Here is a 16,030-nt window from a genome sequence, read left to right as displayed (position 1 = left end):
ATTTCAAATCTGCATGGAAAATGTATGACAACAAGAACAAATTTACAGGGTGTCCCAAAATAATAAGCTACCCATCTATATCAGTTTCCCCTGCCCAGGTCCTCTGCATGGTATTCTGAAGTATTGCTGGACTCATGATTATAAATCTTTAATCCTTGATGTACAAAACACAAGCAGTGGCAGCACCAGGATTTTCTTCTAGGGGTGAGGGTGGGTGGGGTTGGTGGGGTCGGGGTTGGTGGTAGTGGGTGGGTGTGCTGGCATGGGGCAATTTCCCCTTGGTGCTGCCACTGTTTGTTTCAACCACATCATTGCAAAAATTAGACAACCAGTCTGAGACACCCTGTACTACTGTTATGCACATAAAATAGTCAGGAATTGTAAAACTTTTTGTATTTCTACAAGTAGACCCAGTTTTTCGTGCAATTGCTGACTTGTTGTCCTATTTCTTCACATTTTAAGGTAAATTAATGAAGAAGCTGAAGTAGGGCACTCATCTATCCATGACTAGGCTGTTCCAGTTGAAATCCAAACACACCCTATGAAAGACATGACCTTAATCTTCCACACAGGGAGTGTGAATTTCAAATGGGGTTAACTGAATGGTTGAATACATTTATAATCTACGCCCCTGTGTGGGAGATTAAGTTCATATCTTCTATATGGGGTGTAGGGATTTCAACTGGAATAGCACAATATCACCTTCCATCACTCTTGTATTAGGTAAATTGATATCAGTTGCAATGTTACACAAACCTGTAAATGTCCTGTCTATTTTGAAATAGATCAAATGCATAGTATTTGTTTTAGTACTTCTAGAGATAAATTTGGTATTTAATGAGAATCTTTAGCATTAATTTTGGTGGATGTTGGAAACTGGCACAACATTATGTTCAGGCAGTGGCATACCAATTAGGTTAGGAAGCTTTATTCACCAGCCCAAATCAACAAAACTTTTTAAAGTGGGCAAAACAGTCACCATGATATGCACACCCTCCCCTAAAATTTCTAAAAAAAGAGCGGGCAAGACAAAAAGAAGAGTAAAATGAAAAAACTTACGGAAGAAGAACGAGAAATCTTGAATGCACCCCTGACAGCCGCATATTAGTTGGGGAGGGGTTACAAGGCAAATGGCTTTTACCAGGCAGGCCAGCTTGATCTACCAGGCCAAAATTCAACCAACACTGCGGTGTGATCTTCTGTTGGCCTCTTTGAAACCATAATATGATTTTGGTAAAATATTAATTTTGTTATTTGGTAAAATATTAATGTTGTTATTTTATTATGCCAAACAAAACAACATTATATTTTTTTGGTCATAATAATGAGGTAAAATAAAAGAAAACCGACTTACTATCTTGACTGCTAAACTGTGCTGTTCTATTAAAAGACAGTAATTCAAAATTACTCTGTTGGCCTACACATACAATGATTTTGGCCAATTCCAATTAGGTGTATGTTGGGACATCAAATAGCCAGATTTTTAAAATCATTTTGAAAGATCCTACATTTATATATATAGGCCTATGGCTTTAAAACCAGAATTCAAGAAAGATTATAAGCCAAATTAAAAATTTCTCTGGCATATGCAAATGCCACTGAGCTCAAGTATATTTAGTCAACATGATGGCTTGATGCACATCAGGAAAATTGTCTCATCTTTAAAATTTAAAATATCTCGGAAATTTTGACCAACTGCATTCCAGGCTGATGCCTTGATACTTTATCAAGTCAAGAATGTCTGTCAAACAGGAGTTGAATTAATTATGAATTGAAATAGATCATTTTTGAAGAAAAGTTTTAATGTGAAATTTTCTTACAAATTTAACTTTCGAAACAAAAATTGTAACACTATCAATCTCACTTCGTAGTTGGCATACAGACAGTTTAAAAGGTAACAATACCTTGGTTGCCGATGATGCCATCCTTGTGTTTATATAATCTTACCTGGCTGTCATCGGTGCCATTCGGTGGCATTAAACACTGGTATGATAGCTACGGGCTTGGTAGTCTGACTGGCGCCCAAGATATTTGGCCAATAATATTATGAGAGGCAGGCATTAAGGTGTACTCAGCCCCCTGGTGAGAGACTATGTATAGAGCACACCTGTGTGGAAGGAAACAGAGATGGCATAATTCCTTAGAAAAGGCGTTTTCTAATAGCTCCTTTAAGATATTTCAAATTTGCTATGATAAATGAAATGGGTGCTTTTAATTACCAGAGCAGTTCATCTAGGGTGAACCAAACTTGCCTGTTTATCAAATTAATCAGTGACAAGGTTATCTCTGAATTTTACAGGTGCTAATTGATGCAATGAACATTAAAACATCAATTGAATTAACACATCTGTCAAATTCAGAAATATAAGTTGATAACCAGGCAGGTTTTGTTCACCCCAGAACTGCTCTGGCGGGGCTTCCTCTTTAAGAGCACTTTTGCCCAAATGCACCCAACTGGGTGCATGGGTCTTCACTGAAAACCAACCCAGCAATACTAAAATCACCAAAAGGTACCCAAAAACTGAGGCACACCCCGTACAACTTCAACCAGGAAGACCCCGGGATCAAGCCTGGAGATAAGCAGACTGGAACCAGGAGCATTTTGTTTTTGAACATTGCTCCTGATTCACTGGGATTTTACAAGCACCAGGAGCAATATTTCAAGAAACAGGAGCCATTTTCAAATAGTAAATCCTTTTCTGCATATACAATATAGCATTCCAGCACTACTGCATCAAGTGCACAAATTGGGAACCAGGAGCAATTTTCTAAAATAAATTGCTCCTGGTTCATGTGATTTTACAAGTACCAGGAGCAATTGGTGGCTTTACAAGGGCAAATTTGCTCCCCCGCCCGCTTATTTCCAGCCTTGCCTGGGATTGACGCTCATGGGGGAGGGGTCAGTGGGACAGCTTGGACATTTTGGATGATACCTTAAAAAACTGTTGAAATATTTAGGCCATCAGTACTAGTACCATTTCAATTTTGGCAATGAATGTACATTTTATGAAATATGAAGCAGGTAACTGACAGCTGGGAGCTATTGCCTGTATGTCTCTATTGCGCTCACCTGAGTTAAGTGCTATATGGGTTGCATTGATGTGGTGTCAGGTATGGTTCATATAGGGTCATCTGTAGGGCAATGAAGAATGGAAACATTGATGAGTGAACTGCATCCTACATTGTAGTTCTTCATAAAATAGGATGCGTTTAAATTCCACAATTGCGAAAAACATCAAAATGAGTCATATGGACCAATATTATTTGGAAGTTTTAATGTAATATAGTAGGCTGTATTATGCTGAACATCGCATCCAAACTTGACTGTTCTGGGGATGAAAGTTACTTTTATTTTATGTTGCTGAAAAATAAAATACAAAAGACTTTGAATCTGATTGGATTGTCACATGAGACTTTGATTGCAATGAAGGACTTCAAGCTTGCAAGACTATCTTTCAAATGACTAGGCCCCCCCCCCCCCTATACATTTATGATTATTTCAGGGGTGGGATTCAAAGCTTGTGAAATATCCTGAAAGTAGTAGAAAATTCTGCAAAATCCTGAATCGTGAAATTGGGTTAAAATACCCTGTGAAAATACCCCGAAACGAGGAAAATCGATACAATTGCATAAATTTTGGCCACAAAAAATTGTGAAATCAGGAAAAATCCTGACGAATCACAGCCCTGTTATTTTCAACATCTCAACTCAAGTCCCCATCCCTGTCCAACTTATTTTCCTTGACCAGTCCCTTACCTACCAAATCTTAATGCACACAAACAGAATGACAAACACTACACCGGAGTGATATTGTTGTATAGCCATACCTGTTCACACCTTCTTGCATCACAGATCCTCCGCACTAGTAGGTCACCATGGCGATGATGTTACTGCGATGATGATGTTACCAATGCATCCATCCATCCCAGTGAGTAAGCCACATTTTCGGTCTGGTACTGGTGGCGCCAGGAATATTACACCAGTCTGTGTTTCACCACGGATGCTGATGATGGGTTCCTTAGCAAATTGGCAGGTTGATGGAGGAGTGTCTGACCCAGTAAATGGGAGGTCATGTGCACCTGTGTCGCAGAAACAATATCACACCTTGAGAGAGGTTCGTGTGGCCAAAAATAACACCAATTTGCTATTAACTATTCTATTTATTTTACAGTTTCCTCTAATGGAACATAGCTCCATTATCTGGAGATGGGACAGAAGACCTACTTTTGAAAGTGATGTTGAATAATGAACTTGATTGAGAAACTGATGAGCCACTGAATAATCACTTTCTATTCTACACACACACTGGATTCTGAAAGTAAATAATCAATTACAGGTCTTGGCTTTTACAAATTGTAGGAGAGCTTTCTTGATATTTAGGAAAAGTTTTACGAGATAAGCTTTTTAGAGCACCCCCGGGGGGGCCACTATAGTGTCAAGAGGGGGTATCAGGCGCGTCCGAGGACTCTCAAAAAGCACCCTAAACAAGTATTTCCGAGACTGAAATTTTCCCCTAAACAAGTATAAGTTGCACGATTTGCTACCCTAAACAAGTAGTTGTCTTTTCCCCAACCCTAAACAAGTAATTGATGCAATTATTACCCCTAAACAAGTAAACACACAGAACCCAGGCGGCGAAAAGTGGCACGATAGGGCTAGCAATTTGTGGCAAGCCACCTGAATTTTGAGCCATACAAGTTTACGTGGTGCTAAAGCTTACCTCAAAGTTCATGCAGTATGTCCAATATTTTTGGGCCAATAATTTCCCCTTTTTGGATCACAGGTCCAACCCTTTTTAATGAAATATTGTAGAATTTATTCTTTGGGATTGGGATGTACCCATTTCTCCACATATCCAAGAGAATTTTGAACTGCAAGTCCAACATAAATTACGACCATGGCGATTGCAAACCACACATTGAAGTTGGAAGAAGGCGGCAAACACGGCCAGTTTAGCTTGGTTTATTTCATAATTTCGTCTCGATTTAAAACATCCTAGAGCATTAATTATCATACTGGATTTAGTGGTAAACCCAACCACAATCCTGAAACTCATTGATTTATATTTTAAGAAAGCCAAAATAGCTCCAAATTATTCAATCGTTGTGTTTGTAAATACCCGTAAAATTTCACACATGTCAAAAGTTCATTGACACAGCTTGTTTACAAACCTAGAAGTTCGTGGTTGCTTTGTTGCTCCTTTAGACCATGTTCCGATCAACCAAATTTTCTGGGCTGGAAGCCACCAAGACTATGAATATTAATGAGTTTAAAGAGGTTCGGCCAATCGAAAATCCTCTTATATTTTATTTATTGACTCCACAGTTAAGAAAAACATGCTGATTGGTTGTATATTCTGGACAAGTTGTGACCTCGTCCGGGGACCTCGTGTTTAGTATGCTAGCTGGGCCAGTATAGGGATCTGTCATCTCTGACAGCTAAAAGATGGCTTTTAACTGCTTTTGGGGTGTAGGAAGAAGACACTTTCCTTTCACTTTTCATGAATGAAGGAGAAAGCACAAAATCCCAAACTTGGCAAAACTACCCTAAGTACGTAAGAGCTCCAAAAACATACCCTTTTACACCAATTTTACATGAATTTGATACCCTATTCACGTTACGCACGTAACGCACTGCCTAATCTGAAAAAATACACTTTTTACGTGAATTTACGGACGCGCCTGATACCCCCCTTCACCATTACAGTGGCCCCCCCGGGAGAGCACCACTCTTCTCAAAATTAAACCTTGCCCCATCACTCTGAAAACTGCTAGGAATGAATGTGTAAAATGGGCTGAATAGGGACAGGGCGTGAATATAAATAAAATGTCAGTGATTTCATGTGCACTATCAACATCTAAGTACCAGCACACTTCAACAATTATTCCGCTGCCACTAGGATATATCAGAATCATTTTCACTTCCACAATTCCGCAACTGATCAGTGGTGGCGCCATGGGGGGCAAATGCCCCCCCAATCAGAACTCTTGACCCCTCAGAAAAACCCAAAATCACGAAAATTTCCACTTTTTGCAGTAATTTTGCACAAAATTGGTTGAAATTCACTTTGCCCCCTAATGCCCCCCGAAAAAAAAATTCCTGGCGCCGCCACTGCAACTGATGTGTAGGTACTCTCAGCCGACTTAGATTGTGATTAACCCCAGCAGCTCCCCATTTTACACCTGGTGGAGTGAAGCAATTGGGAATTAAGCCCAAGGACGCAACACACTGGCTGTGGTAGGGCTTGAACCCGCAATCTTTCGATTGTGAAGCTCGCTCCCTAACCATTAGGCCACCGTGCTTCCTAGACTGCACTGAGCTAAAAAATAGGGTATTGGAATAAGTTTGATTAAATATTTTGGATCAACATATTTCTGCTCATAAAAAAACATACAGCCCATATCTTCTATTCACACAAAAAAATGAAAAGTTTCTGCTAAGTAAATATTATTTCTTATAAATACCAAGTAAAGTATATGCTACGGCCCTAGTTTCATGTCAAAAAATTTGCTTTAATTAAGGATGACAATATTGTGATTTCACAAAAAAGGATGCAATTTTCATCATTTTTTGTTATAATTTTATTCATGAAAAGGAAATGTACTGAATTTCTCTCTGCAAACATACACATACATACATAAGTGACATTTGTTAGAAAGACAGAAAAAAATTGTACCCTGACATTATCAATGCCGGCCACATAATTCCATGTTAAAAGGCAGCAACACATTAGTATTTTTTTTATGATACATTAAATTGAAATTGACAAAACCATGCCAAATCACCTACAATGTTAAAGGCACTTTAGAATTAGAATGACCTATATTTCTTTGAATGCATGCATTTATTTATGCCTATTTATTTGTACAAATCGACTTGAGTGACTGACTTGTCATATTTCAAACCCCTTCTTTCCTCTCTCTCAAGTTACCCAGCCAGTCAGTCTTCCATCCACTCTCATATTTCTATATTTATGACAAATTATGATATTGTATCGTGCTAATTGATCTTGATGATCTCTATCTTTCAATGCTGGATTTAAGGGGACTTCTACATATTTGGTCAGTTTCCTTTTTGTTAAATGCCTTTTAACTTTTATTAGTGTTTACCTGCCCGGTTTAATTATAGAGCCACCGCAAAATGTTACGGGACATTCACAGAATTTGTGAGGGTCGACTGCTCTTTTAAAGACTTCATTAGTTTGACTTTAAAGGAGTATTTCGTGATTCTAGCATCCTCTTGTTATGATTTGTTTCAGTATATCCAAAATTTCCGAATATCAGTTGATTCTGATTTTGCATTTGTGTGTTATGCATGTGTGTATTACATAAGCAATGATAATAAAGCCTGGGTACATAAGCTTAAATAGGCCACTGTGTTGCAATTTCATTATGTTAACTTATTAGCAGAACATAAATACAAATTTAACGCTTATTTTTGCCAAGCAAATAAATCTGCAAGAAATTTTCACACACAAACATATTTATGTAGCCAGGTTTCCAGTGGTATAAAAATCTCAACTTTTTTTTTAAAACATGGGGAGATGAGGTTGTGGATCACAAAGTACCCCTTTTTTAATAATACTTGTGACATCCCTAATTTCACACATTAATAAATTGCTGTAAAATTCTTTACTATAAAACATCTTTAGTAGATATTGCATAATAATGAAACTATATGAACTTGTTTTCAGCACAATAAAGAAAATAAACAATATCATAATGTCAGGAAGCCTGAAGTAAACAGATGAAGGAAATGGTACAAAGACCAAGAGTCAGCAATATCTTTAAACAAAACATTACACCAGACAAGACTACCTATTCCAAGAAATGAGATCACTAGCACTGACCAACATAAGCAAAACAAAACACATCATCCAGAATGTCAGTGCAACGAAGGTCCAGATTCAACAGCTGCCTTTTGCAACTTTGAAACTTATGCTTTCCAGAATCTAAATAATTGTTACCTAAAAAGTTCAAAAGTGTGCAAACTGGTGAAAAATTGCTCAAAGTTTCACAAAAAATGGCCAAAATAGTGCCGAGCAGTGACAAATTGTATATGGTCCACATCCGCAGCCAGAATTTTTTTCGGTGATTTGTGTAGTGTTGAATTTCCAAAATAGGGACCTTTCCCCACAAAGCTCGCTTAATACATGCCAAAAGTAGACTTATCCCCTGCACACAAAAAGGACTATTTTGAACAGTTTTTAATTGAAAATGGTTCCTTTGTTAATTTTTCCGTTAGTACAATTTAACGTTTTCAACCTGAAAAGTGGATCTTGTTTATTGGGGTGGGTACACACAACCGGCCACCAAGCGGCAAGGGGAAACAGAACTTTTTTTATTGTCACAGAGGGCCTGTCACGGTCCCTCAGTACTGAACAAGTAGCCTATATGTGCTACAGCATTGAAAAATGTTTTCACTTTTCAACTGTCATTTTTCACCAATTTTGCCAAGTGACATCGCCTATTCTAGAGAAGACTGATTCTTATTGGTTAAAGCCTTACTGTACGATTTCCGTCAAATTTTAATTTTGTTATTCTTTATTCAAAATGTTGAAATAATATTAGTAATAACTGCCGGGAAGGGTTGCTGTCCGTTTTAAGTTGAAATAACAAGGTAAAGTGAAAGAAACCCCACTAGTTATTTTGACCATTTAACATGCAGTTCTATGGGAGGACATATTATCATAATATTTTTAAAATTATGATAATATGTCGAACTTTGCTCTGTTGACCTACAAAGACAACACATTTGGCCGATTCCATTTAGGTGCAAGTTGGAACATGTGTAAACATTACAAATATGCAAAAAAAAAATTAACCAATTTCATATTATAAGATCGTACATTTCTAGAAATAATCAAGTTGCCTAATTCAAAAATGTTTTTTGTTTTAAATTTGCAAAACCAGTTTTCTCTAAATCAACGTATGGCAGCCATTCCAAGACCGGGTTCCAAGCGCTACATCATTAAAGATGAAATATAGCATCTTATCTTGCTACACCTTGTATCAAGCCAACTGACATTATATTGGACTGAGATGATCCCTGACGGTGAACCATCAAGGTAAATCTGATTGGCGCCACCTACAGGAGACATGAATTATCCGATCTGACTGAGTGAGTAGTACAGATGAATGAAAAGTTGATTGTCAACTAAACAAGCTACTAGTCTTTTACAAAGACTCACATTGGCTCAGTCATCTTGAACTTGTCATTTGTCTTGAGCGCTAGCGGGATGAAGAGAGCAACTATTACAATTATCATGGTGGCAAAAGCAGCCTTAGAAGCAGGGTCTTCTCCATTGATTGTGTGGAACTGCTTTTTAACATTGGGGGATGGGGTTGGGGAGGAAATCTTGAAGTATCTTTTATCTGGGGGGTCACTCCCATTATTCATATTTTGTGTGTGCAAGCCTAGAAATAAGCAGGCACCCAGGAGCCATTTACCCAATGGTCATAACATTTTGGCTCCTGGTCCACACCAAAATCAAGTGAACCAGGCTCTACATTGAAACAAAAATTAGAGCCTGGTAGTTAAACCGGTTTTTGTATTTAATGTGTAAAATTCAAATTTAAATGACTCCTAGCTCTTTCAAAATGGCTCCTGGTTCACTAGATAATCACAGTACCAGGAGCTGCTTTTTCCAAATGTGTGGCTCCTGGACCAGATCTGCTTATTTCGAGGCTTGTGTGTGTGGTTGGGGGAGACATTTGTTCATATACCCATCTGATGTCATGGGGACTTGCACGTGTGAAGCAGGAATTTGGAGGTGGGTCTGGAGTATCAAGGTGCAGCATTTGGAGAACTGATGCTACTTTCAGGCAATTTCCACACTGGGCACATCCACACGGAGGGATTTTTGCTAAAACAATGTGGTTCTCAAGCAAATATCTGCCATATTGGCAAGTTTTACGATTGTCCGCTCTATACGGTTATATCCAGGGCCTAGATTCTCTATGATACTGTATGATAAATCATACAATGTAGTGGAAGTTACGAAAATAGAGCACTGCTATCTAAAAATCACACAAACATAATACCTATATCCTGAGATAGCTTCAATATTGTGGACCCAGGTATGAAAATAAGGAACTAGACAGTTTAACCAATTTTACGGCACATATTTTTAATGTTTTGCAAACATATTTTCAGAGAACTTCCTAAATGCTTCAACAACATTAGAATTTAAAAAGCAGTTTAACAGTGGTCTTTTGATTTTGCAGACTGACAACAATCATGCCAATCATCATTCCATCTAAACATACTAAAAGCATCCTCCAAATACACAGACCATAAAAACTACCAAATTGGCCAGGGCAAATTGGGCACCACACAAAATAAAAGCCTACAATTAGAACATTGGGACAAAGGTGGCGACTGTGAGAGTACTTAAAGCTACATTTCCTGATTCTTCTCAGACATTTAGTCTTTATCTATCTTTGTCTGTGATTCTCGTATAAAGTGCCTCCGAATATAAACAGTGAAAGTTTATGGAACCACTAGTCAGCCCACAAGTTATTACTTTAGCATTAAGAGCTAGCTCTCATGAGCAGGTGTAATGGGCTGTTCCAGTTGAAATCGTGAACCCCTATGGAAGACATGACCTTAATCTTCCATACAGGGGATGCGTATTTCAAATGGGGAGTTACCAGTGGCTGACTCCATTTGATATCTACACCCCTGTGTGGGAGATTAAAGTCATGTCTTCCATAGGGGCAGTGTCCGATTTACAATTTTTTTCCTACCTGCACTGGTGCATGTAGCCCAAAATTTCTACATGCACAGCAAAAAGTGTGCATGCACCAAATTTAAAGCAAACATAAAATCACATTGAATCACGATCATTGTCAGTTAAACTTGTAATAATATTTCCGGCTCCCCTGTCAGTGTCATTTTTATGCCGATCACTCGCCCCTTCACTCGCCGATTTCTCAGCCAAAACACTGGATGCTGTGGCTTCATCTGTTCTAGAACTAGTCGCCGACGAGGTGCACAATTTCCAGAATGATGCAAGTGTTTTTTGAGCTATTTCCTTTTTTGCTGGACATTATTAATATAATGATGATTTTCCGTACGTAGACAAATATTTCCCACGGTTTAAATTCCGGTTCTTTTTTTTTCAATGAAATGAAAATGACACTCTTCTACATGTGCGAGAGTATCGGGAATTGGTGGCATATGATGTCACATTACGCTAGCCCCTCCAAGGGAAGTCATAGTCTTGGACCAGACTGTATGTGGCTATCGCGAACGTTCGTTAGGATGGACGAGTAACAGACCGATGCAAACTGGCTGTGTAGAAGACTAGGGAAGTCAATGAAAAAAAGTGACAGTTCTCACGTGATAGGGGTATCGGGAATTGTCAATTGTGCGATTTGTGCCAGCCCTTCTAATGAAGTCAGAAGATGTTGCGTTAAAAATAGATTGGGTTTTTCCCAATGGGACTGACTGCTTGTTTACTTTTGTATATTGGCCTTGTCATATCGCTAGCTCTAAAACCGTACATGCACGTGTGCAGGCAGGTAGTGAAAAGCTGCATGCACAGAGGGAATGTTACATGCACTGGTGCAGGTATGCAGGTGGTAAATCGAACACTGCATAGGGGGTGTATGGATTTCAAACGGAATAGCGCAATCAGGCATTTTGTTGTCTGGCCGAATTTGATTACAAAATCACATTTGAAGAATTACGTAGAGAACAGAGTGAATAAACCTCAAACCTAAAATAGGGTAAACCACAAATGTTATCCCAATTATCGTGATGATGTCACGGTAAGATAAAAAAAAAGAAGAAAGCAGCTCGATTGATTAAAATGTAGGCTACATCAACAATAGCGTTACATTACAGGGGTACCTGCCCCCTTGTGCTTTTTGTTGCCTCTCCTCGCTGTTGCCCTGAACAAAAATCACCAAAAACAGCTTATTTTTGTCCAAAAATGTAGTATGGTAGACAAATTTCTCAAATCCCACTTTGTCCCCCTCTCCTATAGCCCCACATGAAAAAAATCCTGGTGCCATCAATGTATACTGAAAAATATTGTTTTTAAATTGGTGATTCTAAGCTTCCACACATTGAACTAGATACACAAAAGGAATATATTTACTTGTTGTTATTATCGCAGTAGCTGCTTGGAATGGGCTCTTCCAGAAAACTTGAAGTGCACACCCCCTATGAGGCTGGTCGAGTGCAGATCCGTCGGAACACGCATTTCAATACGGAATAAATGCTAACCTCATCGTGACATCATCCATGCAGCAAAGTTCATTTCCCATTGAAAAAGTGTTATCCGACGGATCTGCAGTCGACCATTCTGCTATCGAGGAATAAATTTTCAATAAAAGAAATAATCTTGATTTCCAGGTTTGCTTCCTGAAAACGACTGGAATTCCAGTTGCAATAAAATGTCTATTCATGGAATTGTCCAAAATGAGCTCTCAAATACTATGACTTCAAATTGAGGATTTCTGATTTTGAACAATTTTTCGGCTGGATATTTTCACCTATTGGGCACTTTAAAAGTCTGGATACTGGACGACTGGACAAAAAGTCCGGAAATTTGAACTCCTGAAATAGCCCAATACAAAAGAGCAAGAAAACTGTGGCTCAAACAAAAAGTTCCATTTTTACAGTAGTACATCTGTCCTATACATTAGTTCATCAGTTGTTCACAACTAAAATTGACATCAAACTCTAGAGGTGCTATTTATATTGAAACAGACATGCACTGCAGCATTACACATTAGAAAATACCAATCAAATCAAAGACATTTGAAGCTGGTGTAGGGTAGCAAACAAATTTTAAACCAAATTAAGGATAAGAACACAAAATTATGTCAACACCAAAAAAGCAGAATATTTTCATTAAAAATAGATTTTGTCTACCCCTGCACAAATATCCAAATTTAGTAATGTTGTCATTTAATGATGTTAACTGCCCATACATTCAAGCCAATCCCTCCCTCCGAAGGAGCACATTTTTATTTTGCCTGTCTCGTTAACAATAATTATTCATTTGTCATTCCAATATTAGATTGTCTTTGAAGTAGGTAGCAACACCTTGCCTGATTATGTTCAAATTTCCACCCATCCTCCTCCATAACCCAGTTTCTAGGATCTACAATATGTTCATCCATCAAGGCACAGTTCTTTAACCCCGATACATTTGTACATTCATTGAATGACCTTAGAAAATTTGGGTACAAAAACTCATACACTGCAACTTGAGGTCAAATTTTATACTATGAGTGTTTAATTGAGGTTATTGAATTATACCATTGGGATGAGGCTATTGTGGTCCATAGCGTTTATAAGTCACCAGTCCACCACATCACAGCACATGAAATTGGCATGCGGCCGACTGGCGACTATGCCTGTGAATGTTTTATCATCAACAAGTAAATCATACATATGACTTGGGAAAAGGTATAACTGATAATCTGATACACAAAAGTACCATCTGGAAAAGAAGCGAGCGTAACATCTATCTTACCTATCTGGCGCCAATGCACACATCTGAAAAACATCTTGGTATTCGTTGCGTCTGCCAGATGTTGGCAAGATGAGCGATACCTTGCTGCAAAGGTATAAAATATATAGATGTAAGTAAGGGAAAACAGGGCTCGGTATTTCATGATTTATTTGCGAGCACCGTGTTTAATCTATCTCCATGTAGTGAGTATTTGACATGTTTAGATGCCATGTCATATATCGAGTATTTATTGCGCAGGAATAAAAATTATTTTTGATATTGGAGTATGAAGATGGATATTCTAGTCTGTATGTTGTCTACTAGTTGTCCATCCATAACTATGTTTTACTCTTTGCTGGCATAAAACTACAGAATTATATTTTCTTACAAGGAAAAGTAATAATTTTGTATTAATATGTGAATGTGGAGTACCTTAAAACCTTTGCCTTTTAAAGCCATAATGTATTATGATCTTTTAAAATCAATTTGGATATTATTTTTTTCCCAAACCTGATCATTTGGTATATTTGTATATGTGTACATGTGTCACAACTTACTAAGAATTTGACTTGACTTAAAGGAGTATTTCATGATCCTAGCATCCTCTTTTTATGCCATTTTTCAGGATATCAACGAAAAAAGCTTATTCCGAAAAATTCAGTTGATTCCGATTTTGCGCAAATGTCAAGGCATTTTACTCCCCTCACTTTGCTCTCTGGTGCTGCCACTGATATTCATACAAGCTGTCTGTAAGCATTCAAAAAAATCCTAATAATTTATTTTTTGGAGCTTTTTCATTACTTTTCACTCATTTTGGATTCATTTGGTCCATATTAACTCAGTTTTATCCATTTCTACCCTTTACACAATTCAAAAATCACCTTTAATAATCACCTATTGTAACCGAGTCGTAAATTACCGATAACCTATTTCTATTGAGTCATAATTTATTTTGATGCTGCAAGGTGTAACATCCTGATAACACCAAAACAACACAAAACTCTGCTCTCATTTTTCCTGTCTACCCCTGTTTCTACTAAAGCTTGAGAAATCAAAAGAGGAAGTATTTGGGTCAGAATATGCGGCAATGTCTCAAAAGGAACATACAGGCAGGCAGACGGGTGGAGAGTGATGAAAGAAAGTACATTCTTGTTAATAGTATAGTTACAACTTATACAAATGTGTATATGACGCAGTAATGCTCTGCTAGCCATATTAGCCACTTGCAGGTTCCGCCATTATGCACTATGTGCGGGAGAGCCTCGAACTGGCAGCATACATGAATGGGAATTGAACCAGTCATATAACATTCTGTGTAAGGTTACGTAATTCTTCCTTTCATGTATGCTGCCAGTTCGAGGCTCTCCCGCATATAGTGCATAATGGCGGAACCGTGCAAGTGGCGAATAGGCTTCATTTTTCAACATAAATAGTCCAGTTTTGAGATATTTTCTCAAAATATCAAGAGCTATCTTAAGAACCACTGAACCAATACTAGGCTTGTTTGTACTCATTTTGATGCATTTTTCATGCTGATTCCAAATATGGTCATGACAATTTACAATTCTGAAATTTTTGAATTTTCAAAATAAAATTTGAAACTTGTCGTTTGCAGTCGACACCCGCATGGAGAGAGTTAATGTTTAGCTGGTAAAAAAGGATGGGAAATTTACTGAAAATGAGAGACATGGCATTCTTTTGCACTGTAATGATTTTCCAACGACTGGCATTAGTGCAGCGAGAAATTTTAGACAATGTTTGATGGTTGGATTCAGTGGCAGGCAAAGCAGTCAGAACTCTTATCCCCCTAGTTAAAACCAAATAATTACGAAAATTTCCACTTTTTGCAGCAATTTTGTGCAAAATGTTTAGATTTTCCCCTACTGAAATTCACTTTGCCCCCCCAACAAAAATCCTGGTGCCGCCACTGGTTGGGTAAAGTATATGCCCAAATGTTAAAATGGTCCACTAATTGTGACAAATCCATACTCCATTTAAGGACTTTCCTGGGCTGTTTTTGATATGGAGGAGGCTCATATTCTTTGTCAAAGGCCCTTTGTGATCCACACTGAGGGGGTGAGCGGCAAAACGGCAAGTTGAGCATTGCAGGGCGACAGATGCGAAAAGCACCGATATTGAGTTGCTTTAGCTGTGAGGTGCAAGGTTCGTTTTTATGAGTGTTTGTTACCTGGAAGTTTCTCTCCCTATAAACAGTAATATTGTGTGCCATGGTCTGTAACATAGACTAACAGGCATAAGTGTTGGATGTCATCCATCCCCAAGCCTAATATCACCACAATGTATGTTTTTAGCAGCAACTTTATCCGTGCACTGGTTGTGTTCAATGGTAAAAATAAAGTGCAAGTTCTTGGCAATGTCTGCCTCCCGCTTTGCACTCCCACCACACAAAATAATGGACATTTTCATTGCTTTTAGCAAAGGTACACAATTTAAACAAAATATCCCCCCCCCCCAAAAAAATAGAAATTCCCTTATACTCTGCAAATTAAGGACAGACTTAAGTTTGAATTTTGCCACGACTGCTACAGTTAATTCACA

At 38.1% G+C, this 16,030-nt stretch overlaps 1 long non-coding RNA gene across 1 annotated transcript; it reads right to left on the bottom strand.

Moving 5' to 3' along the window:
- Positions 1 to 1,973: 1,973 nt before the first annotated feature.
- On the bottom strand, positions 1,974 to 3,935 carry LOC140142676 (uncharacterized). Its single transcript, XR_011857557.1, has 3 exons — positions 3,828 to 3,935; positions 3,071 to 3,132; positions 1,974 to 2,107 (listed from the first exon to the last, which is right to left on the bottom strand). It is a non-coding gene; the product is annotated as an uncharacterized lncRNA (long non-coding RNA).
- Positions 3,936 to 16,030: the final 12,095 nt, after the last annotated feature.

The sequence above is a fragment of the Amphiura filiformis genome, chromosome 20 (assembly GCF_039555335.1).
Source record: "Amphiura filiformis chromosome 20, Afil_fr2py, whole genome shotgun sequence".
Classification (NCBI taxonomy): Eukaryota; Metazoa; Echinodermata; class Ophiuroidea; order Amphilepidida; family Amphiuridae; genus Amphiura; species Amphiura filiformis.
The sequence above is the reverse complement of the archived record's forward strand: the minus strand, read 5'-3'. Positions and strand labels throughout refer to the sequence as shown.